Source organism: Zingiber officinale, chromosome 4A (assembly GCF_018446385.1).
Source record: "Zingiber officinale cultivar Zhangliang chromosome 4A, Zo_v1.1, whole genome shotgun sequence".
NCBI lineage: Eukaryota > Viridiplantae > Streptophyta > Magnoliopsida > Zingiberales > Zingiberaceae > Zingiber > Zingiber officinale.
This window is the reverse complement of record NC_055992.1, coordinates 7,043,120-7,057,572: the sequence shown is the minus strand read 5'-3', so window position 1 is coordinate 7,057,572 and position 14,453 is coordinate 7,043,120. Positions and strand designations below refer to the sequence as shown.

The 14,453-nt window shown below is 35.6% G+C and overlaps 1 pseudogene; it reads left to right on the top strand.

Annotated features, from left to right (window-relative positions):
• Positions 1-5,554: 5,554 nt before the first annotated feature.
• Positions 5,555-7,186, top strand: LOC121973095 (annotated as a pseudogene).
• The last annotated feature ends 7,267 nt before the right edge of the window (positions 7,187-14,453 follow it).

The window sequence follows — 14,453 nt, the reverse complement described above, 5'->3', positions numbered from 1 at the left end:
TTATGTACCTGTTATTTTACTGTTATTTATTTTGATTTACTCTAACTTAACTTCGGTTGCTCATATTAAAAATGGAGAGATTGTAAGTACTCTGTGGTAGTTTTGATGTGATTAACCAAGTCAAGTTATGTTCTGTTATGGTTTGATCCTTGTGTCTAAGTGTAACTTACGAGCATAAGAAGTTGAGAGAAAGACGTAGCTATCGAAAATGATGAAACGGGAGAGAGTCGATGGGCTCAGTGCGCCTGAAGATCGAGGTACTGCAGAAGAGTACGCTGGCAGATGAGAAGGAAGAGCGCGACGTTTTCAGAGGGACGAGAAGTTGGAGCGAAGTTTGCTTTAAGAGGTTAGAAAATAGGTTCGGATGAGCCATATTCCGGATGATCGAAATCACTCAAGCAAGCGAAACCAGAGCGGAATACCCGGACAAAAAGTCAACTATGAGTTTACTAGAGTCCGGGCGCTCGAAGTTGCTCTGAGCGCCCAGACCACTTTAGTGTAGGGTGCTTCGCGCCTTGTCGAGTGGATCATCGTTGGGTACACCTAGGCAACGGTTTGAGCGCCCAGAGTGTGTTTAGGTGCTTGGAAGTGGATAAAATTTTATCCTTTACCTGTTACGTAGCCGTTTGTGAGAAGATGAGATTTGTCATGCTGGGGGCGCCCGGACCATGTCACATCAACAAATGGTCAATTTCGACCAGTGGATTATAAATAGAGCCCTTGTTTTCTCCATTTCGAAAACCACACTCTGTACTTCAAATCTCTTTCTGTTTTTTTACTTCTAAACTTTATTTTCGTGTACGAGGCTTCTCCACCTCCGACGTTTTGTTCGAGAAGGAGATCTTCATAGTGAGCTTATCTTTCTTGGAGTAGCAATTTTCTGATTGCCAACGAAGTAAATTGTTTGTCTCGTACTCCTCTTTAATTCTATTATTATTTCTTTAAGTATGTAATTGTTTGAAAGCCCGATAGTTTGAGAAATGTATTCGTTGTTTTATTGTGCAGGGTAATTCACCCCTCTTTTATCAGCCACAATGGACCTACAATTGGTATCAGAGTGATGCTTCAGAAGGACAAATCCTCGATCGAAGCACACAAGAGATGGTCGGAGCTAGTATCTATCCACCAACGTTCAAGGGGGAGTTTGCGTTCTGGAAATGAAAAATGAGGTTATTTTTTCGAACTGACTTTGATACAATGCTTTTTATGAAATTTGGTTTGAAGCCCCTAAAGCGAAGATGGAAAAGAACTCGAGGAGCATCTTTGGACTAAGAAGCAGCACAACAAATTCATGGCAAATGGTAAGGCCGAGTTCCACCTTCTGGGAGTTCTTTCTGCTCAAGGACTCGACAAAATTGGCAGCTACCACTATGCAAAAGAACTTTGAGAAAAGTTCGTGGAACTCTATGAACAATCAAAATAAGAAGATTCTGATACTGATTCATCTTTAGAAGAGTCTAGGACCAAGGAGATTACCAGAATATCACTAATTGCCGAGTATCTACCTGAAGACAATGAAAGCACCTCAGAGATGAGCATCAATGAAGGGGGAGACACTGCAGAAGAAAATAGTAATGAAGGGGGAGCGTCCATCGATGAATATATGGTAAGTCAGGTAAGTAAACTTTCTCCAAAGTAATTATATAAAATTGTACGAATGGTAAGTAGATCCTTATATAAAAAGAGAACAAAGTATGTAAAGTTAAAGAAAGAATATGCATATTTAATAAAATTTTTGAGAAATTAATAGATGAAAATATAAAATTAAAATGCTAGAAAAAGATAATTCATGCTCAAATTTTTTACATGCTCCAAGAATTTTTTTTTAAATATCATCGAATATTGATTCATCTTTAGAAGAGTTTGGGACTGAGGAGATTACCAGAATATCACTAATTGCCGAGTACCTACATGAAGACAATGAAAGCACCTCAGAGATGAGCATCGATGAAGGGGGAGATACTATAGAAGAAAATAGTAATGAAGGGGGAGCGTCCACTGATGAATATATGGTAAGTCAGGTAAGTAAACTTCCTCTAAAGTAATTATATAAAATTGTACGAATGGTAAGTAGATCCTTATATAAAAAGAGAACACAGTATGTAAAGTTAAAGAAAGAATATGCATATTTAATAAAAATTTTGAAAAATTAATAGATGAAAAATATAAAATTAAAATACTAGAAAAAGATAATTCATGCTCAAATTTTTTACATGCTCCAAGAATTTTTTTTAAATATCATCGAAGACTAAATTTGTATTATAAATATCATAAGGGCCAAACTAGAAAATTATTATAAAAATATGTTTCTAAAAAATTTCTGATTAATCCAGTAAATAGGAACCTATATTGGGTTCCAAAATCACGCTTACATTAAAATTTTTATATATGTTTTATTTTTAATTTGATTTTTTTTTTTACTTAAAATTGTCTAACGATTTCAAATAAATTGTTTTGTATAATTTATATTAGAAATTAATTATATATTTTTTTTTTGAGAAAGACGATTTCATTTCTTATTTGTAGAAAAAATTTTAAAATTTTTTGACTCTTGTATTATTTTTTATAAATTTTTAACAAAAAAATATATATTTCAATTAAAAAAATTTTGTAGAGTGAGTTTTAAAAACTTTATTTTTTATATAAATTTATCATATTCTCTATAAAAAAATATTTTTAAATTTTATTTTTTTGACCCTTATTAAATTTTCTATGAATTATTTATCTAAATATTAATTTTTAATATTAAAAATTCTTAAAGATTAAATTTTTCAAAAATTATTTTTTTACCAAAACTCTTTCTCCATTACATTGTAAAAAAAATTTTAAGATTTTTTTATCTTAGAAAATATTTTTAAGTATTTTTAAAGAAACTACTTCTTGCTGTAGAAAATAATTTATTACGGCTTAATTTTTTTATTTTTTAATCAAAATTTTATTCCTAATTTGGATATATCTATTTAATTGGTATAATTTTATTTATAAATTTTAGAAATTAAAAATAATTTTAAAATTATTGTTCCAAAACTGCTTTAAAAATCATAAAAGTTTAAAATTTAAACTTCGTTACTTTTTTAAATGTTAGTTATTTTTTCCCTAAGTGATTATTTTAGATTTATTTTACAATTCTCTTCAAAAATTTATCCTATTTTTAATGTAATCAAAGGCGAGAATTATAGATTATGTCTAGGGAAGGGAACATTTCTTTTTTTTTTTTTACATTACATGCATATTGATTTTGCATTACATGATATTAATTGTAAATTATGTACTTACTATTTTATTGTTATTTAATTTTTTTTTTTTACTTAACTTAGGTTGCTCACATAAAAAATGGAGAGATTGTAAGTACCCCAAGTAGTTTTGATGTGATTAACCAAGTCAAGTTAGATTCTGTTATGGTTTGATCCTTGTGTCTAAGTGTAACTCAGGAGTATAAGAAGTTGATAGAAAGACGCAGCTATCGAAAATGATGACACGAGAGAGAGTCGATGGGCTCGGTGCGTTCGAGGGACGAGGTGCTGCAGAAGTGTATGATGGCGGATGAGAAGGAAGAGCGCGGCGTTTTCAGAGGGACGAGAAGCCGGAGTGAAGTTTGCTCGAAGAGATCGGAAAATGGATTTGGATGAGCTGTATTCCGGATGGCCGAGATCATCCTAACAAGCGAAGCTAAAGCGGAATACCCGGACAAAATGTCAACTATGAGTTTACTAGAGTCCTAGCGCCCGAAGCTGCTCTGAGCGCCCATACCACTTTAGTGTAGGGTGATTCGTGCCTTCGCTGGGTCCACCTAGGCAATGGTTCGAGTGCCCATGGCGCGTTTAGGCGCCTGGAAGTGGATAAAATTTTATCCCTTATCTGTTACGTAGTCGTTTGCGAAAAGATGAGATTTGTCACGTTGGGGGCGCTTGGAGAGGGTCTGAGCACTCGGATCATGTTTCGTCAACAAACGGTCAATTTCGACCAATGGATTATAAATAAAGTTATGATTTTCTCTATTTCGAACAACACAATCTGTACTTCAAATCTCTTTATGTTTTTCACATCCAAATTTTATTTTCGTGTACGAGACTTTTCCATCTCTGACATTTTATTCGATAAAGAGATCTTCACAGTGAATTTATCTTCTTTGGAGTAGTAATCCTCTGATTGTCAATTAAATAAATTATTTATCTTGTACTTCTTTTTAATTCTATTATTATTTATTTAAATATATAATTGTTTGAAAGCCTGATAATTTAAGAAATATATTCATTGTTTTATTATACAGGATAATTTATCTCCTCTAACCGACAAGGGAATTATATATTACTCTTCTGCATTTCTTTGTTATTCTGCAAGAATTATCTTACAATTTAAACAATTTGTTCATTAAATTGATTTCATTTACCACTTTGTTCTCCTCAGGTGGGCAATTGTCTATCTTGCCTCTAATTGTACCAATCATCAGCGAAAGGAGACTGAGATGCTGTTAAAGAATAATTCGAATCATTTGCTATGATTCCACAAGGCATATTGCATTTTGGGCATCTTATTGCACAATATTTTTTTTAATTATATTTTTAAAACAATTTCTGAACAAAGAGACCCACTGCAGACGTTGATGATTGACAATTTTGTATAAATAAATATTCTTATATTAATATTTCTCCTTTTTTTTTTTCCTCCATATTTAGAGTGAACAGCAGTCACGTCAAAGTAAACCTTCCCTATCAAAGTTCAGATGGTCCTTGCCAGTTGCCGCTATCAATCTCAGAAGATTCCAGATAACGTCATTTGACACTTGGAGGGCATACGACGACAAAATCTAGAGAGGGACCATCCGACCAATCAGACAATGACCTGATGGATGATGTTTTCCATCCTTCAATAACGAGAAATGGAGAATCCATCACGTCACGCATTAATTCTCGTGTCCTTTTACCCAAATCTTTGATTCAACCAATCAGATCGCACCTCTCCTCTTCAGCCTTTTTGCACATTTCTCCTCCTTTTATTGCAAATTATCAATCTTGGCACAATTTTACAAATAAATAAATAAATATTTTTACACAATATTTGACTGTGAAATTGCATCACTTTCGAGTCTTCACGGGCGTCATGCTAATGTTGGTGGATGTGAACACGAATGGTAAAGAGGATAAGATTAACATTTAATAGTCAAATTAATCTTTTTTGAAATTTATATTATGATAAAAAGTAATTTACTCGTCCTAATGTCTCTGTCAATCTGTCCCTAAGTTAACACGGAGAAGGTAAATCACAGGACTATTAGTACGGACAATGACTAGTATATAGGGGAGGACATGAACCTGACTAGTAGCCAGGATTTGACTCTTAATTCTTATTATGGTAACACTCTATGCACTAGTCACTAGTCCATCTTGAGAGAATTTTTTCAAAATTTATATGGTTGAATAAGTGGGTGTTTTTTTGTAAAATTTTGGAATAAATGATTATGAACGATATGTAATAGAGAAGAAATTGGAGGGTGAATTTGTAATTTTGACCGTATTATTAAATGGGTTGGGATGAGCTTTGGTGGTTTGCCTGTTAATTCTATTTCCAGCCACCGTCGGTGAGCGGATCAGTCGATCCGGTCACCAATTGATCTAATCGTTTAGCGTCACCGCCTGGTTCGCGTTCGTCCATTGCCTCCTCCCCCCTCCCTTATCGCGCGCACCGCCACCCGATGGTCGGAGCGGCAGGGGAGGCCGGGGGTGGCGCGGGGGGATGGAGCACGGAGGACAACAAGGCTTTCGAGGATGCGCTCGCGACGGTGCCCGTGCCGCCGAAGGAGGAGGGGGTGGAGGGCGATGAACACGGAGGAAGATGGTGGGATCTGATCGTGGATAGAGTCCCCGAGAAGACTGCGGCGAAGGTGAGGCAGCACTACGAGGTGCTGGTGGAGGACGTGGAGGCCATCGAGGCGGGAAGGGTCCCCGTCTTACGCTACGGCGGGGAGGAGTCGCCGCCTTCTTCGACGTTACCATCTTCCTCCAAGAAGAAGCAGCAGCACCACCACCATAACCAACAACAAGATCCTAATAGCCACCCGGGTTTGGCAGATAGGAAAAAGGGGAGGTTTGACATTGGAGGGCAGGGCAAGAATTGTTCCAAGGCGGACCAAGAGCGGCGGAAGGGAACGCCATGGACTGAAGAAGAGCACAGGTTTCTTGCTTTGTCCAATTGCTATTTTATCATTTATTCTTGTTTAATTTGCATCAAAGCTACTAGTTTGCTGTGTTCGAAGGGATTTTGATCAACTTTTGCTCAAATTGACAAGACTATAAAGAAAAAAAATCAATGTATGAATGCAGTAATTCGGTTAAGCAACCCAATTCAGCTCCTTTAAAGTACCTAATTGCCCACCAAAGACCAGATTAGGACTTTGAACAAGCAAAATTTAGGTTTGTAAACCAAAAAGTTCTTACATATTCCAAGCAAAAAAGCACCACAAAGGGCATTGCTTAAATCGACCCAGCATACACTTCCTTTATTGTTATTCCCTAAATTGCTTTCCTATCTAGTAAATTTAAAGCACAGCTTATGCACACTCAATATAAAGAACTACTCTACTTCAATATGTAGTAGCTGCAGCCTAAATTGAAGCACAACTAATTTTTACTACTTCTTGTAGGCTTTTCCTGCTTGGTCTTGACAAGTTTGGGAAGGGTGACTGGAGAAGCATATCGAGGAACTTTGCCATCTCAAGGACACCAACACAAGTTGCCAGCCATGCTCAAAAGTACTTCATTCGACTGAACTCCATGAACAGAGATCGCCGGCGATCGAGTATCCACGACATCACGAGTGTGAATGGCACCGACGCCTCCTCTCAGCAGGGCCCTATTACTGGCCAGGCCAACACAAGTACCTCAGCTATTGGGCCATCTATGAAGCATCCTTCACAAAACCAATATGCAAGGGATGCCAGTGTACGGGCCACCGGTCGGCCATCCAGTCGCCGCCGGCCATATGATCTCAGCAGTTGGCACCCCAATTATGCTTCCTCATGGCCATGCTCCATATGTCATGCCTGTTGCTTATCCACTGCCTCCTCCATCAATGCACCAATAGTCCTTAAAACTTCCTGCGGAATCGAAAGAAATTGGAGATCACAGGTTTTTTTTTTGGGTGCAGTTATAATTCAGCAGCTGGTCACTTGTAAGGATCATTAAAGACTCTTCACTGTAATTGTCCTTGATTAATATCTATTGAACTAGTAGAGGATGTCTTCCAATTCCAGTGCAGTGCTCTTCAGTCTTCACTGCCAAGACATGATTTGGAAGTCAGTCCAAAAGTCTTCTCGGCCTCGCTAACTTCTGCCATTTTGTATATATTAATTCTTCTTTTTTCTGTCCAAAGCAACTTACTTTTGTATTATAAATAAATAAATAAATAATGTTACTTTTGACAATCTTGAGTCCACAGTAGGGTTTACCATTTTCTGAAGTCAACTTTTAAGATCCATAGTTTTTTTACATGTAATATTGTCAACAGATAGAAAGAGTAATTAAATTCTGTTGTCCAGTTAATTCTTCCATTAAATGCATATTTATTTATCAAATAACCATTTCTTTGTAAAAGGAAAGGAGTAGAAATTTTCTATAATAAAAGTAAACTATATTAGGCAAAAATAAACGTCATCGTTTCCTAAATCATCATATGGATGTTCTATTTTCACAGCTTCTATGAGATGTAGAAACTAGAAACTAGTAATTAGTTTCTATAATTGTTTTTTAATTATGATTCTCAGAGTGATAATATGGTGAAAGTAATATTTCAACGAACAAAATAAACAATGAGTATAGGATCGGAATTCGGAAAGTGCGATAAAGGAGAATGAATATTAATCGTTTAAAATATTTCTTTTCTTTGATAACAAAACAAAAGCAAAGATGTAGTGGAAAATATAAAACACATATACTGTCAGTTACTTAGTTCATAGTTTATTTACTTTAAGGTCTATGATCCCTTAGACTATTTTCGAATGGGCAAACCAATAAATATTCTCCTCTTCAAATTAAAAGAAGGTTTACTATCCATTTAAAAGTAAATGCAAGTAAATAAAGTTTACTGACAACTTCAAAGATAGAGATTCATAATAAGTTGTCGGAGAGCCTATCAGAGAAGTAACAGTATTTGCACGAATAACAACTACGGAGAAAACGTTGAAAGAATTGGATTGAGATGATGTATTGAGCCTCGGATCTCGAGGTTTCTTTTATAGGCTTGGTCCAGTTGATTGGAAACTGATAAGTCCATAAAACTTTTTCAGTTGACTAAACCTACTATCAGGCGATTGATCCCTCTTCTTTCCTTATTTGTTCTGATCTGATCAATCTTGTGAAATCCACATTTTCGATTGACTAAATCTTATTCAGGCCACTGGGCTCTAGGGGTTTCCTTTACTATTCGATCCAATCATATCCATTATGCACTTTCAATATTTGTTTGATCAATTGATCCTCCTGATCAGTCGATTGAACTTTTATTTTCTTTTTGAACTTGATCACAATTTGTCTATGCTTATCTGCCTAGATTAGTCGATCGAACCATCTTGTTCGGGACCAAACCCTTCGATCAACTCAAACTTTGTTTTATGCAAAATAAAGTTAACACGACAAGAATACCAATAATAACCCTACAAAACATAGTAAATAAATATATAATTATACATGAATGAGTCTGACAATTAGGATTGTCTGATCTCGACTTAGAAATCTCCGTTGCTTTCTTCAATCAGATCAATATCTAAGGTTGTCCCAATTGGGATACGTCCTTACTGCTTTCAAGAATGAAAGGTCTCCCCAAGACTTACCTTACTTGCCTACCAAACATCTGGTATAATTGATCTATTTGAACTTCTTTTTTTGCTTAATGTCTGATCAACTTGATCTAGTGTTCTAAAAGGTGTCGCCTAGGCGGCGCCTAGGGGTGGTGGCCGCTCACCACCTTGCCTTTTGCAAAGGCAACGCCTAGAGGTGTCGCCGCATTAATCGGTAGCCCAGGCGATGCCTAGGCAGGGGCAGTCGATTAATTTGTATAATCCCTAATATAATTTATCGCACCGGCCTCGCCCATCTCACTCTCACCTTTAGGTCTCAGTAGGTCAATTTGAGGGGGGGGGGGGGGGGGGGAATAGTCCTTCAAGTAAGTTAGAAAAAATTTCTTGCTTTTGCTTAGTAAGGATGCACAATTAGATTAAGCAAATATAAGTAATTAATATTAAAGAAAACAACTTAAAAAGTGTAACGACCCCACCCTCCTCCCTACTAGTCTGTGAGAGTGGAGCGCTATTGGACTATTAACTTATCTTAACTAAAGTTGTTCACATGAAATTATCTATGCTTAAAACTCTCAAAACTCAAAGCATACAATATGTAATAGTGGAAAACATACTACTCAAGCATACGTTCACAACTAAAATTATACATCAATCTGAACATGCTAGAAACTATATATATATAAATCTACACAAGCATGCAACAATGATACAACTCAGATAATAAACCAATGTGCATAGCAATTAAAAGAAAGAGTTCTAAACATAAAATATCCAATGCAAATCTAACAACATGAAAGAATGGTTCTAATATTCTGAATACAAAGTCTTAATGAATTATTAAACTAAATCCCAAGGCTTCCATAGTTCAAACATTACACATCCATCCGCACCCCCTTGTCGTCTTCCTTCGCTTTAGCTTTTCCTTTCCTTTATCTGCATTAAGAGGAAATGCAACTATAAGCAAAATTGCTTAGTAAGCGCTATCTAACTCACAAAACTCGAATATGCATGTGAATATACTGAAATGCTAAACATGTAGAGTTGCTCATCTAATAGCAAATAACAGCAAGAAAATTCTAAATAATATGCTAGCATAAAAGAAAACTAAACTTGCTGAATTTTAAACTTATGTGAAACTTATTTCACTTGTTTAAAATCTTATACTTTTATACTTGAAAATAATAATCTTTTGCGCCTAGGCTTAGTACCAGTGCGCGCTCCCTAATAGAAACTAAGGTAGCGAGCCACCAGTCCTATGAGGGTAAAGACCTTGGTCTTACCAGGGTTGAGACCTCGGAAACGGTCACCTGGATTTGTTTAACGACAACCTCGAAAGTCGGGTACTAACCTTCTCAAGTAAAATACTTATACTTGTTAATACTACTAATAAAAGGATGTCCCATACAAAACTGAACTGAAATGCTTAACAAAATTACACGGGAATGCTTAATAAAACTGCACTAAAACTAAATCTGTTCAAGGTCACAAGCAACCTAAAAACATAGAACTGTCTCGTACAAAAAAAAAAAACTAAAAACAATAATCCTTCTTCATGTTCAATGCCACGACAAGGAAATAAAGAAACCGAAGGCTACACATAACCATTCAAAACTAGAATCTGTTGAAGCTTGAAACCTGTATAAAACTTATTCAAAGCTTATTCTTGTATAGAGCAATAGAGATCAAGACTGCAGGTCTGATTACACTACTAAGGGATTTAACCGAATGCTTTCAAAACCAAACAGTAAGGAAACAAGCATTAAGGTAACAGAATCCAAACCATTAATCCAAACCATTAAGGTAACAACATTAAGGACCGAACATATCCTTTCTATGTTCACGCCCATTAATCCCAGCAGCAATAACGAAACTAAATTACATGCTCCAAATTAATCTAACCCATTCTATGTTCATTGCCTAGCAACAACACCCGAAACTTGCAAGACTCTATATAAACCGAACATGCCAATTATGGTAACAAAGGGAAAACCTTTACCAAAGTCTGTAACGCTAATTATAAGGGCTGAATAAGTCTAAACCACATGCTTAATCTATACAATTCATATCCTTTCTTTGAGATTCACGACAACAACTTAAAAAAACAAACCTTCTTAAAAAAAACATGCTTCGAAATCAAAAACAAGAAGCTAACATGAATCCGAAACTACTCTACTGCAGGTGAGGAAGCACTTACATCGATTCTTGGATTCAAAACCGAGAGAAGAAGCTTCTAGGGTTTCGGAGAAGCTTGAGATTTCGGCTCTTCTTCGTGCCCACGGGCTCTCCTCGACGAGAGGATCTTGAGGATGTAAAGAAACCCTCGGATCGATATCCTTGATCGGCCGCCGGAGGCGATGCCCTAACCCCCTGGCTTCGTTTTCGCCCGAGCAGAGATGGCGCGCGCGAGAGAGAGGAAAGGCAAGGATTTAGGTTACGACAAAATAAATCCCTAAGTTCTCTCTTTATCTCCCTTTATAATTGGGTATTACTGATAACTATTACTGCTTAAAATATTTTTGCCCTTTCTTTGATCAGCACGGCCCTGCTGGGTTCCTGGTCAGCCGAGACAACTTAAGGCTTTGCTTAACCGGAGGTCTCCGGTTCGAACCTCGGCTCAACCTCTTTATTTTTGCAACTTCTTCCTTTTGATAAAAATACCAAACGAACTCCGAAAATTACATAAAAATACTCTAAAAATCTCTAGAATATTTCTAAAACATTTTTAAATATTTTTAATTACTATTAGGACTCGAAATGAGAAAATTTGGATTGTTACAAAAAGAATAGGTAAAAAAGTCAGAGTTTACTTGGTTACAACCTACGTGGTTGTTAATCCAATGCGTTGAAAAATTCATTAAAAGCTAATTCGTTGAAGACAAAGAACTAGCCTTTTACACACGTTGATAACTTAGAAAAGACTAGGAAAGTTAATATAGAAGTTGTTTACTTGTAGTAAAATGAAGTGAACTAGGACTTTATTTATAGCTTGTTGGTCAAATACGTCCATTGGCTGACGTAACATCTCCAGGCGTCTAGAATAGCTCCGGGCACCTCCAGTAATGCAACTTATCTCCTATGCAATGGCTACGCAACGGTGTAGGGATAAAATTTTATCCCCTTCTGGGCGCCTAGACTGGTCCGGATGCCCGGACCGTTGTTGACATGTACCTAAATTTGATCCATGCTACAACGGCTTGAAAGGACGCCTGGCTGGTGCCAAGGTGGTCCGGGCGCTTGGACTAGGTCCAGGTGCCCGAATGAGTCAGCTTCGTACTGACTTGTTCGGCTTCTTCTCTGGTTGCTTGGGTGATTTTCTGGCCATTAGAGTTGAGCTCACTCGAACCTAACTTCGACCTTCTCCTCGAGTAGATTTTCACTCCGGCTTCTAGTCCCTCGGAAGCGTCACGCTCGTCCTTCTCATTCCATCAGTGTATTCTTCTGCATCTTCTCCCGTGTCGTCCTTCTTGTCCGCTGCATCTTCCACTTGACTGCTTGTGTTCCTAAGCTCCTGCACACTTAGACACAAGGATTAAATCCAATAAAACCTAACTTAATCCGATTGACCACATCAAAACTAATCTGGGGTACTTACAATTTCTCTCTTTTTGATCTGCATCAGCTCAAGTTAAGTTAAGGTTTAAACCAACATAAAATTATTTGACTAATTAAATGAAAATTACAATTATAATAGAAAACTTGTAAGTAAACACAAGAATAAATTTATAATTTTCCTACATCCCCTTAACTTAATCTTATCTCTCTCCCTTTGATCATATAAAAAAATTAGAAAAAATACAAAAAATATTTGAAAAAACATTGAAAAGTTTTCTAAGGGATTGTTATAATGAACAATAATATAACATTTTTCAAACATAATTTTTAAAAATATTCTAATTTTACTAATTAATTTTCTATTTTGACAAAAATAATTTAAAAATAATTTTTCTATTTCAAAAAATCCTAAAAAATTTTATCAAAGTCATACAGAATCATCAGTAGATCAATAAAAAGCTTTTATGATTTTTTTTTTTTTAGGAGTAATAAATCGTTTCATTATAGAATCATATTTTTAGAAAAATAAATATTAAAAATAGATTTTGATCTAGAAAATTCTTGCTAATTTTTCTAAGTATGGAAACCGAATAAACATCTGTAAAAAAAATTAAAATTTTCAAAATTTTATTTTTGAGATTTTTTAATATTAAAAATTAATTTTTTGGTAATTAATTCATAGATAATTCATTATTAATTAGAAAATTTTGAAAAAATTAATCTAACAAATAATCTCTGTTGTTCTATCATTATAAAAATTTTAAATACAAATTATAAAGAACATTTTGTATGAAATATATTTTTCTAAGTAAAGCAATTTCTATCCTAGTAAATCAATTAAATGGAGGATTTAATCTAGACATGATTTTAGAACTTAATATAGGTTCCTACCTACTAGATTTAATAGAAGCTTTGGTGGAATATAATTTATAGGGAATTTTATAATTTGCTCCTTTGGTTCTTGATATACCAATTGAGCCCGTCATAATTACTAAAATTTGACTTTTGTAAAGCATTTGATTTTAAGCATGCATAGTCATTTTTCAAAGATTCTATTTGTTCTTTCAATTTTTCATTTTTAAATTTTAATTTATCAAAATCTTTTAGTTGACATGAATTTGCTAAGGTTAATTTTAACTTTATATTTTCTTTTTCTAATTTACACATATTTCTAGAAAGTATTTTAATAAATTTATATGATTGTTCAGGAGATAGGGAATGTATCTCACTTACCTCATGATCTTACATTCTTTCATCACTACTTCCGTCCGTTGATGCTCCCCCTTCGTCGATGCTCATTTCTGATGTATGTTTTTAATCCCTCTGATAGTTCGCTATTAGTGCCAGTCCAGGATAGGTCTCGATCTCAGATTCAGAAGACAACGATTCATTCCATATAGCTTTTAAGTTTCCTTCCTTCGTTCGTCTTGGCCCTTTTCTTTTTCTTTCTCCTTCTTTAGTTTATGACAGTCATCCTTGATGTGCCCTTCTTCCTGACAGTTATACCATCAAACCTTCCTTTTGCTTCGAGGGTGTTTCTTTGCTTGCGACTTGTGAAATTTATTAGTTTTAAGAAATTTACTAAAGTTTCTTACCATGAGGGAGGCTTCATCTTCGTCGATAGAAGCTTCGTAGTCTAGTTCATCTATTTTTACTTTTAAGACAATGTTCTGATTTGACTTCTTCCTTAGTTTTACACATCTAGATTCATGAAGTTCTAAAATAGAAAATAAACTTTCTAACGAACTTACCTCTAGAACATTAGAGATATAATATGAGTCAATTATGAATGCCCACTCAGGTGTTCTTAGAAAAGCGTTTAGTCCATACCTTAATGAATCTCGGTTTGTTACCTTTTTCTCTGAGATATGTGAGTTTGGTGATAAGTTTCTTTAATTTGGCGTGCAGTTGAGTGACTGACTCTCTTTCTTTCAGCCGAAGGTTCATCAGTTGATTTCGGAGCAAGTCCCGTTTCGCGAGCTTGTCTTCAGAAGTCCCTTTGTGCAACTCCAAGAATTTCTTCCATAGTTCTTTTGCTGATCCGTAGGTGTCAATTTTGGTGCATTCATGCGGTGGTAGCACACTCATGAGGTGGAATTCCTCTCGTCCG